At 44.4% G+C, this 18,957-nt stretch overlaps 1 protein-coding gene across 3 annotated transcripts in view; it reads left to right on the top strand.

Annotated features, from left to right (window-relative positions):
• The window catches only part of ARHGDIB (Rho GDP dissociation inhibitor beta), a 40,568-nt gene that overhangs the window by 9,640 nt on the left and 11,971 nt on the right, over positions 1–18,957 (top strand). The window contains exon 1 of one of the 3 annotated variants that reach the window (XM_068251598.1): positions 10,354–10,463. The exons of 1 other annotated variant lie outside the window; for it this stretch is intronic. The gene's annotated coding sequence lies outside the window, so the exon portion shown is untranslated. Of the gene's footprint in view, positions 1–10,353; positions 10,464–10,488; positions 10,586–18,957 lie in introns of those variants that run through there. One more of the 3 variants, XM_068251599.1, reaches the window with a different exon arrangement.

Here is an 18,957-nt window from a genome sequence, read left to right as displayed (position 1 = left end):
ATTGTTATTTGGGAACGCTCATTTCCTTTCCATGTGCTAATAACGGTCCGAGGAAAGAGGCATCTACGCCAAAGAACAATGTATCAGATAAGCAAAGTAAAGAATTCATCTGTAAACTATGCAGTGGGGAGATGAGAGCGACAGCGGGACGGGGTCTGTGGATTTATAGAAGGATTTCCGACTTTTTCTGTAACAGAAATAGCATAGCTGGGGCCTCGCAGGCAGAAATAACAGTGCACAGAATTCCTGGATCAGACATCAACCTTGAGGTTCAGTCGTATTTCATGTCTTATTCAGGTTGATATCATGCTATATGCTATGGGATTGCTGCACATACTGCACATCTTAACCTCCTTGCCGGTTATCCCGAACTCAGTTCGGGGTAACCTGCGCAGGAGGATTTCTCAGGCCCCGCTGGGCCGATTTGCATAATTTTGTTTTTCCTACACGCAGCTAGCACTTTGCTAGCTGCGTGTAGTACGCGATCGCCGCCGCTTGCTGCCGATTCGCCGCTACCCGCCGCGCCGAGCCGCCTTCCCCCGCCCCAGACCCCTGCGCAGCCTGGCCAATCAGTGCCAGGCAGCGCTAAGGGGCAGATCGGGATTCCCTCTGACGTCACGACGTCCATGATGTCGGTGACGTCATCCCGCCGGGTCGCCATGGCGACCGGGGAAGCCCTGCAGGAAATCCCGTTCTCAACGGGATTTCCTGCATACTCTGATCGCCGAAGGCGATCGGAGTGGGTGGGGGGATGCTGCCGCTCAGCGGCTATCATGTAGCGAGCCCTGGGCTCGCTACATGATTTTAAAAAAAAAAATTAAAAAGTGCGGCGCTGTCTCCTTGCCGGATTTTTTAGACCGGCAAGGAGGTTAAACAGCAAATGTGATGCCGTTGTTTTTACCAAAGTCCGCTTGATTATAGAATAATTTGTGTAAGACCAACAATGTAACTACAAACTATGGTGAACACCCTGGGACAGATTTACATCTCCGGAACCTATTGGCCCAGAACTTCTGGTGCACTAAATTCTGCCCTTAGGAAAATGTGTGAACCCTCAAATCCCAGTGGGAATGTAGGTTCAGCTGCTCCCATTCCCTGGGAGGAATAGGCAGCCTCCCAAAACCAGGCTGCATCTGAAATGACTACCAACAGAGGCATGCAGGGCCCCCTAGAGGCAAATACACATCTTGTATTCAAAACAGATACTAAGCTATGCACTAAATCCCTAAATTCAGAATAAAAATGGAATGCAAACTTTAAATAGCAAATGGGTGCAGCTAGCCATAAAGTAAACCTACATTTTTTATACAGCAGGGAGAGGTGGCAGTGCTTCCCAGGTCAGGCTGCATCTGAATAAATAGCATCATAGATGTGTAGAACCGAATCATAGGCAGGATACACAACTTGCATTCAAAATGGATGCACTAAAATTAACATAACAGAGGATGTTAGCTTCCAAAAACAGTTTGCATGCAGAGTGTTCCCTACTAAACCCTTCTACCGCGATGAGGTCATCCTTCATGGAAGGGACCCCAACCTTTAATTACCAAACAAACATAGTGTGAACATGGGGGCAGCTGGCCATAAAATGAATTACACATTTTTTTAGACAACAGGGAAGAATTGGCAGCACTCCTAAACCAGGCTGCATCTGAAATGACTACCAACAGAGTCGTGCAGAGCCCCCTAGAGGCAAATACACACCTTGTATTCAAAACAGATGCTAAACTATGCACTTAATCCCTAAACTCATAAAAATTTGACTGCATCTGTTTTGAATGCAAGTTGTGTACTTTGCCTATAATTAGACTCTGCACATCTATGCTGTTAGTCATTCAGATGCAGCCTGTCTTGGGAAGCGCTGCCACCTTTCCCTGCTGTATAAAATTGCTCCCATTCTCTGGCTGGCCCAGTCATCACCTCTTTGTGCCCGCTAGTGTGCCTGCTCTCACTACTAACTATACTGGACCTGCGCTGGCACCACCACCCCCCCGGAGCATAGAGGGCTGAAAGGGCAGACATTTTGGGACTGCCCATTCAGCTCTCTATGCTCCTTCTGCACTGACCAGCCAAGCTGCATGCATGCAGTATAGAGAGCTGGATGGGCGGGCAGGAAAATAAACAACTCAGTAACGCACAACATGTTAAGCATTAACAGGGTAGTGCTTGCGTTTACAGTAGGAGTAAGGCATACTGTCGTACAGCATGCTTCACTGCATGGTCGCCCACAATGCTACTGCCCGGTGTAAGTTTTCAGCTCTGTTGCATTTGATTTGCGATTTGATCACAGTGTGAAATGGCCTTAGGGTAATTCTTATTCACTGTCAAATCAAGTGAAAATTCATGAAGTTTTCCTTTAAAGGGAACCTAAACTAAAAAAAAAAAAATTAGTTTCACTAACCTGGGGCATCTACCAGCCCCCTGCAGCCATCCCGTGTCCTCGCAGTCAGTCATGGCTCCTCCGGTCAGGTGCAACGCGTAAAAAGATACGTGTTGACAACCGCGATAGCTTCCTGCATCAGCGGGAATGCATGCAAAGGTACGCATGGCAGCCCACCGACTCCGAGTTGGAAAAAACGAAACTAGCTGATAGTGCGAGGACACAGGATGGCTGCAGGGGGCTGGTAGATGCCCCAGGTTAGTGAAACTCATTTTTTTTTTAGTTTAGGTTCCCTTTAAAGTTAACCTGTAAAACCAAAAAACTCCCCTAGGGGGTACTGAAGTCAGGAGGGGGAAGTGTCTGTATCCTAAAGAGGCTTCCCCCATCCTCCTCCATCCTTTTAATCCTGGATGGGATCCCTGAAGTGTAGGCTTCTTCCGCATGTGTGCTAGCTTCGTCCTGCTCCAGCAGAAATAGCTGAGCCTGACCAAGTCTGTGCTACTTCGTAGTTGGCTCCTGCCTGCGCAGTGGTGCAGACCCAATCCAGTCCAGCTATTTCCAAAGAAAGCTGAGTGGGTGGGAATTACTGTGTCGACAGCACCAATCGGACTTTCTGTGGTTCAAGCGCTGAAACGGAGGGACTGAGGAGTATGGTAGAAGCCTCTTTAGGATCCAGAGGCTTCCCAATTCCAAGGGACCTACTACATAAGGGCACTTTTTTCCTTACAAGTACACTTTAAAGATCTTGAATTTACAGGCAAGCATCTCTGGCTGTATACTAGAGGTAGGTAACTAATCAGAAAACAAACTCAGAACAAGTCTGCAGCACTTACACCAGTAAGGTAAATCTGTTCCTGCCGTGCTTGTGGTAGAAGAGTGACAGGAAGAACCTGCCCACTGGGGTGATTGCTTGCCTTATTTGGTGAGCAGTTTCATTACTTCCTTTTACAGTGATGCAGCATTGTACCCGCACAGTCAATCTAGTGAAAACGTGCTCTATTCATTGTCTCCTGGTGCATTAACCGATCAACTGCAGAGAGTACTGCTGACACATATCATAACCCCTTTTTAATTTCAGAAACAAGGAACAGCCCTTCCTGTGACAAAAATACTTTCGATGTTGTAAATTACAGTATGTGCATGTAAAGACGACTGCTGGATTCAAACTTTATTTAGGCTAGGTTCACAATGGGAGTTTCATTGCGTTCCCCACAACACAACGGGAAAGCATGTTATTCCCGCATTGCATCGCATACAGTGAAGCATATAATGAAAAGTATGCTTCATTGTCATTTTTAACGTGCACATTTTGCGGTGATGCACTGCATGCAGTGCCGCATGTTGTTAGACTGCACCCGCTGCACTGTGAATGTCACATAGGTGGTGCATTGCAGTGCAGCAAGCCATGTTAGAATTTATTCAATAGCCAATCGCACAAAACATGGGGTTTTTCAAGAACAACTTGTCTTTTTATTCTCCGTTCAAATATCCTTCAAGGTAGCGGACAAACATTTAAACACAGTTTCGGAATTCCAAATCACATAGAGAGACACCGCCTGACACGTGTTTTACGGTCAAAGACCGCTTCCTCAGAGGCATACAGTATACACACATATCAATTGTCGACTTAAAAGAGCGTATAGTGCCGCAATCTAATTACTGCAATAGACAAGTAATCACCGACGATTCCATGCGCGCTGAGTGCAGCTATGGACTGCAAAGGCTGAATGTTAGAATTCAGCCTTTGCACTGTGACTCAACACATCACACTAAGGGCTTGATTCACAAAGCGGTGCTAACCTACTTAGCACGTCTAAAGTCTTTAGACGCGCTAACCAGGGTGCTAAGTAGGTTAGCACCGGATTTCTCAATCAGATCGCGCACTAACTTTGCGCGCGCAAAGTTTTACGCGTGCAAAGTTTTATGCGCGCTAAGTCCCATAGGCTTTAATGGGCACTTCGCACGGAGCGCCCTGCGCTCTGTGCAGTACGCGCGTAAAGTTTTATGCGCATTAAGTTTTGCGCGCGTAAAGTTTTATGCGCGAAAAGCTTGTTTAGACGTGCTAAGGGGGTTTTCACAGGCCTGCTAACAGTTAGCACCGCTTTGTGAATCAAGCCCTAAAGGTTCTATAATTTTCCCTACTTATTAAATTATGTTTGGCTATCATGGTTTACCAAAAGCAGTCACCTTTAATAATAATACACTCATTGGTTTTATCTTTTCACACTGGCTACCGTGTATGCCCCACAGTGACGGCTCTTATCTCAACTTGTTCTTGTGGGTCTCTCAATAAATTATGCTTTCCATCTATATGCTTGGTTCTCAGATTGACTCGCTCAATCTGTGCAAATGCAATGCATCCTTGATTATCATCAAACATTGGTGTAGCATCTGTCTGTCTTAGATCCAGGTCTTCCAATAGTTGTCTTAGCCAAATTGACTTACTGGTGCTGCTGCTACATGTTCGGCTTTGAGTTGAAGAAAGTGTTACACTTTTCTGGTTCCTGCTGGTCCAGCTGATCGAATAGAAACAAATAACCATTGGTAGACTTTCGATCACTGGAATCACCAGCCCAATCTGTATCTACCTATTCAATTGGGCCATTTTTCCCGGTCGATGGTAGTCTCATTTTGAAGTGCATGCTGTCCTTCAAGTAGCGTATAACTCTTTTAACACCATTCCAGTCCATCTGACTTGGTTGAGATACTTTTTTGCATAGGAATCCTGTTGCTGTAGCAATGTCCAGTCTTGCAATTGTGGTTATGTAGTGTAGTTTTCCTATGGCTTTTCTGTACTGACAAAAGTTGGAAAAAATGCTATCACATTTATTTTGAGTGTTTTCTTGCTTGCTGGGCATACATATGAATTGGTCGCCGGGAGACTTGGGCGCAGGATACAGGCGGTATGGATTATACTGCTTCTGCACAAGTTCCCAGCGGCGTTACATACTATTCCTCCTCTAGGTCTACGTGGATATTAGCGAATAATGTAATTCGGCTTCCAGCTATTGCTGGAAGATGAATTACAGTGTTTTAGAGGCAACTTCAGCTCCGTCTTCTGACAGCACCGAAGTTACTGATAGCTGAAATTCTAATTACAAATCTCCTGCATTGTAATCACAGCGCTCGCTTGCTGGCCCCTTATTCAATTTACTTTTTCTCCTAAGTTTCTCCTAAGGCTGGTTTCACAGTGGGACGTTAAAGTCCCACGTTACAGCAGCCAGTAACGCAGCCTAACTCACAGCACTGTAAAATCAATGTGCTGAAAGTGCAGCATGTTGTACGTCATACCCCTATAGAGCTGCGTTAGATTGTTTGCACATGCTCAGTGACTACCCACATGGCTAATTAATATTCACTGCACTGTGGTGACTCATGGTGGGACTCATAGTGTTGTCCGGATCATGAACGAATCGTTCATTTGATCTGGATCTTTTTTGTGAGTCGAATCATCCGGATCATCACAATGAAATATTTGGTTCACAGTGGATGTCTGTCTGGAAGAAACAGGAACATACAGAATGTACAGTGCAGGGAAAGTCCTGTCCTGCTAGTCATTTCACCCAGTCTGCTTCCCTAGTAAAATGATTCAAATGATTTGGTTCAAAGATCCGGATCTTTTCAATGATCTGATTCGAATGATCCGAATCCTTAAAAAGATCCGGACTTCCCATCACTATCCTGCAGCGGCTGCTTTGAGAGCTGCATAACGTGGCTCAATCTGACGTCCAACTTCAACACCACCATGCGTTGCATTAGGGGCACGTTATGCGACCATAACGTCCCCTAAAACGCAACGTCCTGGTGTGAAAGTAGCCTACGTGATCATTTCAAGCTTTTCAATAAAACGCCTTCACCAGCAAGCATGAAAATACTTAAAATAGTTTTAATAGTACTTTTCACCAACTTTTTAGCACTTTTTCAATTGCAAAACGTTGAAAATGTATTCTAAATAGAAGATGAATAAGGATCTACTGGAGAAAACTCAGGTGAAAAAGTGAATTGCATATGGCCCCTGGTGGCTTATGAAAAAGATGAAAAAGTATTTCCTAGGAGAAAACTCAGGAGATGAAGTGAATTTCATATGGGCCCTTTTCATAAAATGCCTTTTAAGCCACCAACAAGCAAGAAAATACTCAGAATAACTTTGATAGTACTTTTTAAACCAACTTTTGGGTACTTTTTCAATTGTAAAATGCTGAAAAATTATTTTAAAGCGGTATAAAACCCTGACATAATATTCAGTAAATTCAGTTTTCCTACTTTTTATATGCCATACGTTTAGCATATTTGATTTTGTGCATAAGTATTATTATTCATTTAGAAATTTTACGTTCCCAAAGTACACTTTTTTTTCTCTGAGAGCTTACTTTGCATTTTATTCATAACTTCTTTATTCATCGTCTAACTTAAAGAGACCCCGTAACAAAAATGTAATCCTGTTTTGTACCAGCCTACAAGTTCCTATACCTATTCTAATGTGCTCTGGCTTACTGAAGCACTTTCTACTATTACCATCTCTGTAATAAATCAGCTTATCTCTCCCCTGTCGGACTTGTCGCCCTGTGTCTGGAAGGCTGCCAAGTTCTTCAGTGTTGTGGTTCTGTGATGCATCTCCCCCCTCCAGGCCCCTCTCTGCACACTGCCTGTGTGTTATTTAGATTAGGGCAGCTTCTCTCACTGCTCTTATCTTTTACAAGCTGGATAAATCGTCCTTTGAGCTGGCTGGGCTTTCACATACTGAGGAATTACATACGGGCAGAGCTGTCTGCACTCTGAAGGAAGAAACAGCCTGACACTTCAGTGGATGACAGCTGCAGGGGGAAAGAAACACACAAATGATCTCTTGAGATTCAAAAGGAAGGCTGTATGCAGCCTGCTTGTGTATGGATGTATTTTCCATGTGTGGACATACTGTACATCAACCTACTTCCTATTTTGGTGGCCATTTTGTTTGTTTATAAACAAACTTTTAAAAACTGTTTTTAACCACTTTTAATGCAGCGGGGAGCGGCGAAATTGTGACAGAGGGGAATAGGAGATGTCCCCTAACGCACTGGTATGTTTACTTTTGTGCGATTTTAACAATACAGATTCTCTTTAAGCATAAATGCTTTCTGATGCTTTCTGATTGTCTCACTGTCTTTAGGAGACTGGGCACTGTCAGAGAAGGGTTTGTTTACATTCTTCACTTGCTACAATTAAACACAAGATAACATTATCTACACTTCGGATTCATCCAGCTTTCCCCGCAGGGAAGCTTCTAAGGCCTGTGTTAACCCTTTGAATGCAGTTCTAGTAAAAGAAAAATTGCTGGTTGTATATAATATGCTGTAAATAATCTATTAGCGCAAAGTAGAAATGCTGGGTTTCCTTCCGCTTTAAAGAGAAGATGGAAATGGTCTCCTAGGAGAACTCAAAAGAACTCAAAAGAGTGAATTGCATATGGACCTGTATCTCTATCATTTTTCAGCACCCAGCAAGCAGACAATGCACTACCCTTTCATGTGACTTCTCAGAACTTAGCTTTAGTGCATTTTTGCTTGCCGGGTCATGAAACGTTATTATATAAATACGTAAAGCAGTTAAAGGTAAGGCAACATAACTCATGAAAATACTGTTTGTGAGTCACGTTCTGATAGCCCAAAGTGAGCCATCTGCACCCGCAATAGGCTTACATACAGATTATCCCCACTTACTTAAATACACCTGACAGAACAGCTTCACCGTGCACAAGTGACCAGTGACCGCCAAAGCCAGACTCACAGGATGCATTGACAGTGATTGTCTCAAACAACTGATCTGTGATGTAGATCATCATCTTGGACAGTAGACTTGCTCTGCACGTGATCTCAGAGGCACGCTGCTGTGTGGTACATGTTTGTGGTGAAGCACATGCAGAATGTCATGTTATCCCCACATCTACAAGACTGCAATTTACATTTTACTTACAAAGGCATCGTAACGATATAAAGTAGAATGTAGCAAATATTTCAGGACACACATTTTCATGTTACTTATCCTAGTTCCAGCATCAGAAATGCTTCCTATAAGGATATATTGCTGCCAATCAGTATGTAAAGATTTTGATTTTGATGTGTGAAGCGCACATCAATTTTGCATTTAAAATCTAAAAAGCACAGTGCAATTTTTCATCCAATTCTTGGGAGATGACTCCACCACCAGGTCACCTGTCCTGCAAAGAATGCACCCAATGCGGGGTGACCTCGGTTAGATAGGTCCAAAATAGCCCAAAATTGCTGGGGTGTTTCAGTTCTTGAAGCTCCCAGCCTCATACACATGTGGTCACAAACCGAGTAAACCTCACAAATGCTAACCATAGCCTAATTCTGTATAAAACCAGTAAGCTTTAATGTTTTAAAATTGCACGCACATGCTCCAAGGGAAATTATGGCACACAGAGTTTTTTCCACGGGCACTCCCCCTTGGCCTCTAAGCTAGGCTAGATGCCGCGTGTCCTGCCTGGTGTCTCTCACCTACCAGTCCAAGCTCTTCTCATAAAACGCGGTTTGCTACTTCCTGGTTCACCTAGTCTCCGCTCAACATGTTTCGTCACAGACTCGTGACTCATCAGGGTCATGGAGAGTAGATGGCTGGACAACAAACTCTGCACCTCACCACAAAATCCCCCCCCCTCCCTTGGCACGATGAAAGGGTATTTGATGCCACCAATCATTACTTTCAAGAATTGAGTGCCACTGTAATAAGATAATCAATGTTATTAATTTAAGCTGTCAGTAGTTTTAATGTTACAACTGCGGGGAGAAGGGGGGTCCTGCCTAACTATTTTATTTGTGGGGAGGGTCTCTGCCTGCTTATGATTTTGATAAGGTTTCTACCTAATTATGTTTAATGGATACTTTATTATATATACTATAGTATACTATTATATACTATTTATAAGAAATGCTGTCCAATTATGTTTAAGTGGACAGGCTGCCATATTAACCTCCTTGGCGGTCAGGACCCGCTGGGCCGATATTGACAATTTTCTTTTAAAACATGCAGCAAGCACTTTGCTTGCTGCGTGTTTACATCAATCGCCGCCGCTCGCGGATGCGCCGCTACCCGCCGCGTTATAGGGCCTCCCCCCCCGAGACCCAGTGCGCAGCCTGGCCAATCAGTGCCAGGCAGCGCTGAGGGGTGGATCAAGACTCCCGATGACGTCACGACGTTAATTACGTCAATGACGTCATCAGCCCTAAGGGAAATCCCGTTCAGAACAAGATTTCTTTATGGGAAGACGTGGCGGCGGCGATCGGAAGGGTGGGAGGGACATCGCAGGGAGGGGGGAATCATGTAGCTAGCGCTAGGCTAGCTACATGATATAAAAAAAAACACAAAAAATAGTGCTGCGCCGCCACCCTGGCGCATTTAATAGAACGCCAGGGTGGTTAAGCTTTTAATTTAGGGTGGTGGAGGGGCCACACAGCCTATTATGTATTTCTTGCACAGGAAAATCTGCCTAATGCTGTTTTATCCATATGTGGCAACCCATTTTCCAAGTGCAGTGGTACCTTCTGTATGCAAAACCCCATATGCAGTAGCTCCCCCTCCCATTCCATGTTAAACATTCCATGTTAATCACTCCATTCCATGTTAAACACCTACTTCTACTTCTCTCTCTTTTCCATGTGCAATTCCCCCTTGTGCAGCAACCGCTCTCATCCAAGTACCCCTTTATCATTTGCACCCATTTTCTACAGTATTTGCACCTTGCACACCATGGCCCATATGCAATTCACTTTTTCTCTTGAGGTATCTCCAAGGGAGATCATTTTCATATTCTCTTTAAAATAACTTTTAAGCCCCTTGTGCTTGTCACACAAATGCCTAACTTGCTGAAATTTACCACTGCGTTTTGCTTCCGCCCCCACTGTCTCAGCCTGTGACATCCTTTATCCTCCCAGAACCTCCCAGCGACTAGGCTGCAGACAGTGCTTTTACTAGTGACGCATGCAGGTGCTGGCATAGGACCCGGTGTCACAGTGACCTGCTGAGCTACAGTGACGTGAGGCACTGGAAGTGACGAGTGCAGCCATAGTGACCAGATCGTCCCTTGGTAAGCACATGTGGTGGCTCCCCCGAGAACGGTGGCCTTGTGCAAGCGCACAGATGGCACATGCCTAAGTCCATCTCTGCCTATAGGCCACAACCTATGTGCTACATACAGCAATAAATCTGGTAAATAAAATTTTAAAGCTATGATCAGCATTGATAACCTTCTTCCCTCAGCAGAACAACAGCATAGAAGTGCTTCATATGTCAGAACTTCATATTGTAGCAGATAGAACATTGTTAATCATGTTATCAGATATTTCAGTGTGTTGTCTAATTTGTCTTTACGGTCGTTGTTGTTACATTAATTGTTGCATTGCTGTTGTACTTTATTCACTTTTTCGTTTGGGGATCCAGAAAATGCTTTAACTGGTGTAACAATGGATTTCATTCAGCATTTTTTTTTGCATGGTTTACTCAACATAACCTTCAGACTTCCGCTTCATGTGGTTTATTGACTTCCTCCTCTCTGCAGATGGTACAAGAGTTTAACCCTCCAGAGGACATCATTGTAAGCTATCTGCTCAGTGGCTTGAGTAGCAGTTCTAACAATTATATTTATATTTGTCTACATGTAAATCACCTGTGTCATTAGATTATTTGTGTACTGAAACCTCATAACAAAAATAACAGGGCCATGTAAGGAGACACAGAAGCTGCTTAACAGGAACTGCTTCTAAGAAATACAGCAAACTATTAACAACCCTTAGGCAGCCAATTTATTTAGAGACTTGCAAGTGCTCCAGGCCAATTTTAGAACATTTTTTTATTTCTTGTTTATTACATTTCCTTGCTACTTATTAGTACTGCTGTAATGTGTACTTATGGCCACTTGTCACTAGGGGGCAGTGTGAGACAGTAAAAGAGGACTTCTGCTTTCAGTTTCTATATCCTCTACTAGCAGAGAGACATTAAAGCATTCCAACAATTTACAGCACAATGAGTACTGCCAGCTGAGGTTAAAAGCGAGATACTGTAATTCCTTTTAAACTGCTAATGGGTTAAAAACAGCCTTAGAGATAAATGATGCCTACAGTTCCAAAGATAAACTGTAGGAGGTTGATTCAGCAACCATTCAAGGACAACTGCTCTGAGAGGGACATTGAGGTTGCTATATTTATTTCCTTTTAAACAATGTAAATTGCCTGGTCATCTGCCTCTAATACTTGTAGCCATAAACCCTGAACAAGCATGCAGATCAATGTTTGCCTTAAAGGACCACTATTGTGAAAAAGTGTAAAATGTAACCACTTAAAGGGACTCCGAGCAGTGCAGAAACTATGGAAAGATGCATATCATTTTAAAGCTCTCTTTCTCCTCTTTCCAATGATATATAAACCGCCGCCCTATGCCTTTTAGTTTTCGCTATTTTCGCGATTGAAATTGCCGCGGCCGTGATTTCAATTGCGAAAATAAAGAAAACTAAAAGGCGTAAGGCGACGATTTAGGTGTCGCCAGAAAGAGGAGAAAGAGAGCTTTAAAATGATATCCATCTTTCCATAGTTACATGTATTACACAGGACGACACTTTCCCCAGTGTCAGCAGCTCCATTTAGCAGAAAAAGTCGCCCTGTGTAATACAATGTAACTATGGAAAGATGGATATCATTTTAAAGCTCTCTTTCTCCTCTTTCTGGCGACACCTAAATCGTCGCCCTACGCCTTTTAGTTTTCTCTATTTTCACGATTGAAATTGCGGCCGCGGCAATTTCAATCGCGAAAATAGCGAAAACTAAAAGGCGTAGGGCAGCGGTGTATATAGCATTGGAAAGAGGAGAAAGAGAGCTTTAAAATGATATGCATCTTTCAATAGTTTCTGCACTGCTCGGAGTCCCTTTAAGGACAAGCAGGCGTATTAAAACGTCCTGCTGGAGCCTCTTAATGGCTCCAGGACGTTTTTATAAGTTCAGCAACGCTGCACACGTGCACGTGCTTTCCCGCGAGCGTGCACGTGAAATCAGTAAAACAAAAAACACAACATAGAAAAAATACACCTTTATTTCCAAATAATATACAGTGTATTGTCACCATACTTTGTACTAGGGACATAATTCAAATCTTTTAATAACCAGGATAAATAGGCAGATAAAATGTGTGGGTTTTATGCACAGTAGCAGTGTTTATATTAAAATTATAGGGGATGAAATTGGAGAAATACTGTATTTTTTCATTTTTTTCCTTGCTTTTCCCTTTGAAATGCATAAAAAATAAAGTAATTACTGAAAACAAATATCAACCCCAAAAAGCCTAATTGGTGATGAAAAAAACAAGTTACAGATCATTTCATTGTGATTAGTAGTCATTAACCACTTGAGGACCACAGTCTTTCTACCCCTTAAGGACCGGCCACTTTTTTTCCATTCAGACCACTGCAGCTTTCACGGTTTATTGCTCGCTCATACAACCTACCACCTAAATGAATTTTGGCTCCTTTTCTTGTCACTAATAAAGCTTTCTTTTGGTGCTATTTGATTGCTCCTGTGATTTTTACTTTTTATTATATTCATCAAAAAAGACATGAATTTTGGCAAAAAAATGATTTTTTTAACTTTCTGTGCTGACAATTTTCAAATAAAGTAAAATTTCTGTATACATGCAGCGCGAAAAATGTGGACAAACATGTTTTTGATTAAAAAAAAACCATTCAGTGTATATTTATTGGTTTGGGTAAAAGTTATAGCGTTTACAAACTATGGTGCAAAAAGTGAATTTTGCCATTTTCAAGCATCTATGACTTTTCTGACCCCCTGTCATGTTTCATGAGGGGCTAGAATTCCAGGATAGTATAAATACCCCCCAAATGACCCCATTTTGGAAAGAAGACATCCCAAAGTATTCACTGAGAGGCATAGTGAGTTCATAGAAGATATTATTTTTTGTCACAAGTAAGCGGAAAATGACACTTTGTGACAAAAAAAAAAGAAGAAAAAAAAGAATCCATTTCTTCTAACTTGCGACAAAAAAAAAATGAAATCTGCCACGGACTCACCATGCCCCTTTCTGAATACCTTGAAGTGTCTACTTTCCAAAATGGGGTCATTTGTGGGGTGTGTTTACTGTCCTCGCATTTTGGGGGGTGCTTATTTGTAAGCACCCCTGTAAAGCCTAAAGGTGCTCATTGGACTTTGGGCCCCTTAGCGCAGTTAGGCTGCAAAAAAGTGCCACACATGTGGTATTGCCGTACTCAAGAGAAGTAGTAGAATGTGTTTTGGGGTGTATTTTTACACATACCCATGCTGGGTGGGAGAAATATCTCTGTAAATGACAATTTTTTCATTTTTTTTACACACAATTGTCCATTTACAGAGTTATTTCTCCCACCCAGCATGGGTATGTGTAAAAATACACCCCAAAACACATTGTACTACTTCTCCCGAGTACGGCGATACCACATGTGTGGCACTTTTTTGCACCCTAACTGCGCTAAAGGGCCCAAAGTCCAATGAGTACCTTTAGGATTTCACAAGTCATTTTGCGGAATTTGATTTCCAGACTACTCCTCACGGTTTAGGGCCCCTAAAATGCCAGGGCAGTATAGGAACCCCACAAATGGCCCCATTTTAGAAAGAAGACACCCCAAGGTATTCCGTTAGGAGTATGGTGAGTTCATAGAAGATTTTATTTTTTGTCAAAAGTTAGCGGAAAATTGATTTTTTTTGTTTTTTTCACAAAGTGTCATTTTCCACTAACTTGTGACAAAAAATAAAATCTTCTATGAACTCACCATACTCCTAACGGAATACCTTGAGGTGTCTTCTTTCTAAAATAAGGTCATTTGTGGGGTTCCTATACTGCCCTGGCATTTTAGGGGCCCTAAACCGTGAGGAGTAGTCTGGAAATCAAATTCCGCAAAATGACCTGTGAAATCCTAAAGGTACTCATTGGACTTTGGGCCCTTTAGCGCAGTTAGGGTGCAAAAAAGTGCCACACATGTGGTATCGCCGTACTCGGGAGAAGTAGTACAATGTGTTTTGGGGTGTATTTTTACACATACCCATGCTGGGTGGGAGAAATAACTCTGTAAATGGACAATTGTGTGTAAAAAAATCAAAAGATTGTCATTTACAGAGGTATTTCTCCCACCCAGCATGGGTATGTGTAAAAATACACCCCAAAACACATTGTACTACTTCTCCCGAGTATGGCAATACCACATGTGTGGCACTTTTTTGCACCCTAACTGCGCTAAAGGGCCCAAAGTCCAATGAGTACCTTTAGGATTTCACAGGTCATTTTGCGAAATTTGATTTCCAGACTACTCCTCACGGTTTAGGGCCCCTAAAATGCCAGTTCAGTATAGGAACCCCACAAATGACCCCATTTTAGAAACAGGACACCCCAAGGTATTCCGTTAGGAGTATGGTGAGTTCATAGAAGAATTTATTTTTTGTCACAAGTTAGTGGAAAATGACACTTTGTGAAAAAAACAATAAAAATCAATTTTCCGCTAACTTTTGACAAAAAATAAAATCTTCTATGAACTCACCATACTCCTAACGGAATACCTTTGGGTGTCTTCTTTCTAGAATGGGGTCATTTGTGGGGTTACTATACTGCCCTGGCATTTTAGGGGCCCTAAACCGTGAGGAGTAGTCTTGAAACCAAATGTCGCAAAATGACCTGTGAAATCCTAAAGGTACTCATTGGACTTTGGGCCCCTTAGCGTACTTAGGGTGTAAAAAAGTGCCACACATGTGGTACCGCCGTACTCAGGAGAAGTAGTATAATGTGTTTTGGGGTGTATTTTTACACATACCCATGCTAAGTGGGAGAAATATCTCTGTAAATGACAATTGTTTGATTTGTTTTACACACAATTGACCATTTACATAGAAATTTCTCCCACCCAGCATGGGTATGTGTAAAAATACACCCCAAAACACATTATACTACTTTTCCTGAGTACGGCGGTACCACATGTGTGACACTTTTTTGCAGCCTAGGTGCGCTAAGGGGCCCAACGTCCTATTCACGGGTCATTTTGAGACATTTGTTTTCTAGACTACTCCTCGCGGTTTAGGGCCCCTAAAATGCCAGGGCAGTATAGGAACCCCACAAGTGACCCCATTTTAGAAAGAAGACACCCCAAGGTATTCCGTTAGGTGTATGGCGAGTTCATAGAAGATTTTATTTTTTGTCACAAGTTAGTGAAAAATGACACTTTGTGAAAAAAAAACAATAAAAATCAATTTCCGCTAACTTTTGACAAAAAATAAAATCTTCTATGAACTCGTCATACACCTAACAGAATACCTTGGGGTGTCTTTTTTTCTAAAATGGGGTCACTTGTGGGGTTCCTATACCGCCCTGGCATTTTACGGGCCCAAAACCGTGAGTAGTCTGGAAACCAAATGTCTCAAAATGACTGTTCAGGGGTATAAGCATCTGCAAATTTTGATGACAGGTGGTCTATGAGGGGGCGAATTTTGTGGAACCGGTCATAAGCAGGGTGGCCTTTTAGATGACAGGTTGTATTGGGCCTGATCTGATGGATAGGAGTGCTAGGGGGGTGACAGGAGGTGATTGATGGGTGTCTCAGGGGGTGGTTAGAGGGGAAAATAGATGCAATCAATGCACTGGGGAGGTGATCGGAAGGGGGTCTGAGGGGGATCCGAGGGTTTGGCCGAGTGATCAGGAGCCCACACGGGGCAAATTAGGGCCTGATCTGATGGGTAGGTGTGCTAGGGGGTGACAGGAGGTGATTGATGGGTGTCTCAAGGTGTGATTAGAGGGGGGAATAGATGCAAGCAATGCACTGGCGAGGTGATCAGGGCTGGGGTCTGAGGGCATTCTGAGGGTGTGGGCGGGTGATTGAGTGCCCTAGGGGCAGATAGGGGTCTAATCTGATAGGTAGCAGTGACAGGGGGTGATTGATGGGTAATTAGTGGGTGTTTAGGGTAGAGAACAAATGTGAACACTGCACTTGGGAGGTGATCGGACGTCGGATCTGCGGGCGATCTATTGGTGTGGGTGGGTGATCAGTTTGCCCGCAAGGGGCAGGTTAGGGGCTGATTGATGGGTGGCAGTGACAGGGGTGATTGATGGGTGGCAGTGACAGGGGGTGATTGATGGGTGATTGACAGGTGATTGACAGGTGATCAGTGGGTTATTACAGGGAAGGACAGATGTAAATAATGCCCTGGCGAATTGATAAGGGGGGGTCTGAGGGCAATCTGAGCGTGTAGGCGGGTGATTGGGTGCCCGCAAGGGGCAGATTAGGGTCTGATCTGATGGGTAACAGTGACAGGTGGTGATCGGGGGTGATTGATGGGTAATTAGTGGGTGTTTAGAGGAGAGAATAGATGGAAACACTGCGCTTGGGTGGTGATCTGATGTCGGATCTGCGGGCGATCTATTGGTGTGGGTGGGTGATCAGTTTGCCCGCAAGGGGCAGGTTAGGGGCTGATTGATGGGTGGCAGTGACAGGGGTGATTGATGGGTGGCAGTGACAGGGGGTGATTGATGGGTGATTGACAGGTGATTGACAGGTGATCAGTGGGTTATTACAGGGAAGGACAGATGTAAATAATGCCCTGGCGAATTGATAAGGGGGGGTCTGAGGGCAATCTGAGCGTGTAGGCGGGTGATTGGGTGCCCGCAAGGGGCAGATTAGGGTCTGATCTGATGGGTAACAGTGACAGGTGGCGATAGGGGGTGATTGATGGGTGATTGATGGGTAATTAGTGAGTGTTTAGAGGAGAGAATAGATGGAAACACTGCGCTTGGGTGGTGATCTGATGTCGGATCTGAGGGCGATCTATTGGTGTGGGTGGGTGATCAGTTTGCCCGCAAGGGGCAGGTTAGGGGCTGATTGTTGGGTGGCAGTGACAGGGGGTGATTGATGGGTGATAGGTGATTGGCAGGTGATTGACAGGTGATCAGTGGGTTATTACAGGGAAGGACAGATGTAATTAATGCACTGGTGAATTGATAAGGGGGGGTCTGAGGGCAATCTGAGCGTGTGGGCGGGTGATTGGGTGCCCACAAGGGGCAGCTTAGGGTCTGATCTGATAGGTAACAGTGACAGGTGGTGATAGGGGGTGATTGATGGGTAATTAGTGGGTGTTTAGAGAAGATAACAGATGTAAACAATACATTTGGGAGGTAATCTGACGACGGGTTTGCGGGCGATCTAATGGTGTGGGTGGGTGATCAGATTGCCCGCAAGGGGCAGGTTAGGGGCTGATTGATGGGTGGCAGTGACAGGGGGTTACAGGGGGTGATTGATGGGTGATAGGTGATTGGCAGGTGATTGACAGGTGATCAGTGGGTTATTACAGGGAAGAACAGATGTAATTAATGCACTGGCGAATTGATAAGGGGGGGTCAGAGGGCAATCTGAGCGTGTTGGCGGGTGATTGGGTGCCCGCAAGGGGCAGATTAGGGTCTGATCTGATAGGTAAAAGTGACAGGTGGTGATAGGGGGTGATTGATGGGTGATTGATGGGTAATTAGTGGGTGTTTAGAGGAGAGAATAGATGTAAACAATGGATTTGGGAGGTGATCTGATGTCGGATCTGCGGGCGATCTATTGGTGTGGGTGGGTGATCAGATTGCCCGCAAGGGGCAGGTTAGGGGCTGATTGTTGGGTGGCAGTGACAGGGGGTGATTGATGGGTGATTGATGGGTGATTGATGGGTGATTGACGGGTGATTGACAGGTTATCAGGGAAGATAGATGCATACAGTACACGGGGGGGGGGTCTGGGGGGGGGTCTGGGGAGAATCTGAGGGGTGGGGGGTGATCAGGAGGGGGCAGGGGGCAGGGGGGGGATAAAAAAAAAATAGCGTTGACAGATAGTGACAGGGAGTGATTGATGGGTTATTAGGGGGGTGATTGGGTGCAAACAGGGGTCTGGGGGGTGGGCAGGGGGGGGTCTGAGGGGTGCTGTGGGCGATCAGTGGGCGGGGGGGGCAGATCAGTGTGTTTGGGTGCAGACTAGGGTGGCTGCAGCCTGCCCTGGTGGTCCCTCGGACACTGGGACCACCAGGGCAGGAGGCAGCCTGTATAATACACTTTGTATACATTACAAAGTGTATTATACACTTTGTAGCGGCGATCGCGGGGTTAACATCCCGCCGGCGCTTCCGTATGGCCGGCGGGATGTTACGGCAGGTGGGCGGAGCCAGTTGCCGGGGGAAGCGCGCGTCATCAATGACGCGATCGCTCCCCCGGCATGCCTAAAGGACGCGCCGCCTGAAGGCGTATTGCGGTCCTTTAGGCGTCCACTTTGCCGCCGCCCATGGGCTGTGGGCGGTCGGCAAGTGGTTAAGCTATTGGCAAATGAAAGGGATGTGCACTGAAAGGGGAAAATCGCTCTTGTCCGTTAGGGTAAAATCCCCTTTGGGGTGAAGTGGTTAAAATACGTGTAAACATATAAAAATAAGAAGCATGTTTCTTCCAGAGTAAAATGAGCTATAAATTACTGTTTTCCTATCTTGTTGTTACTTACAGTAGTTAGTAGAAATCTGAAGGAGGTGACAGGTTTCTGACTAGTT

Source organism: Hyperolius riggenbachi, chromosome 9 (genome assembly GCF_040937935.1).
Source record: "Hyperolius riggenbachi isolate aHypRig1 chromosome 9, aHypRig1.pri, whole genome shotgun sequence".
Classification (NCBI taxonomy): Eukaryota; Metazoa; Chordata; class Amphibia; order Anura; family Hyperoliidae; genus Hyperolius; species Hyperolius riggenbachi.
This window is presented reverse-complemented; position numbering and strand designations above follow the sequence as displayed.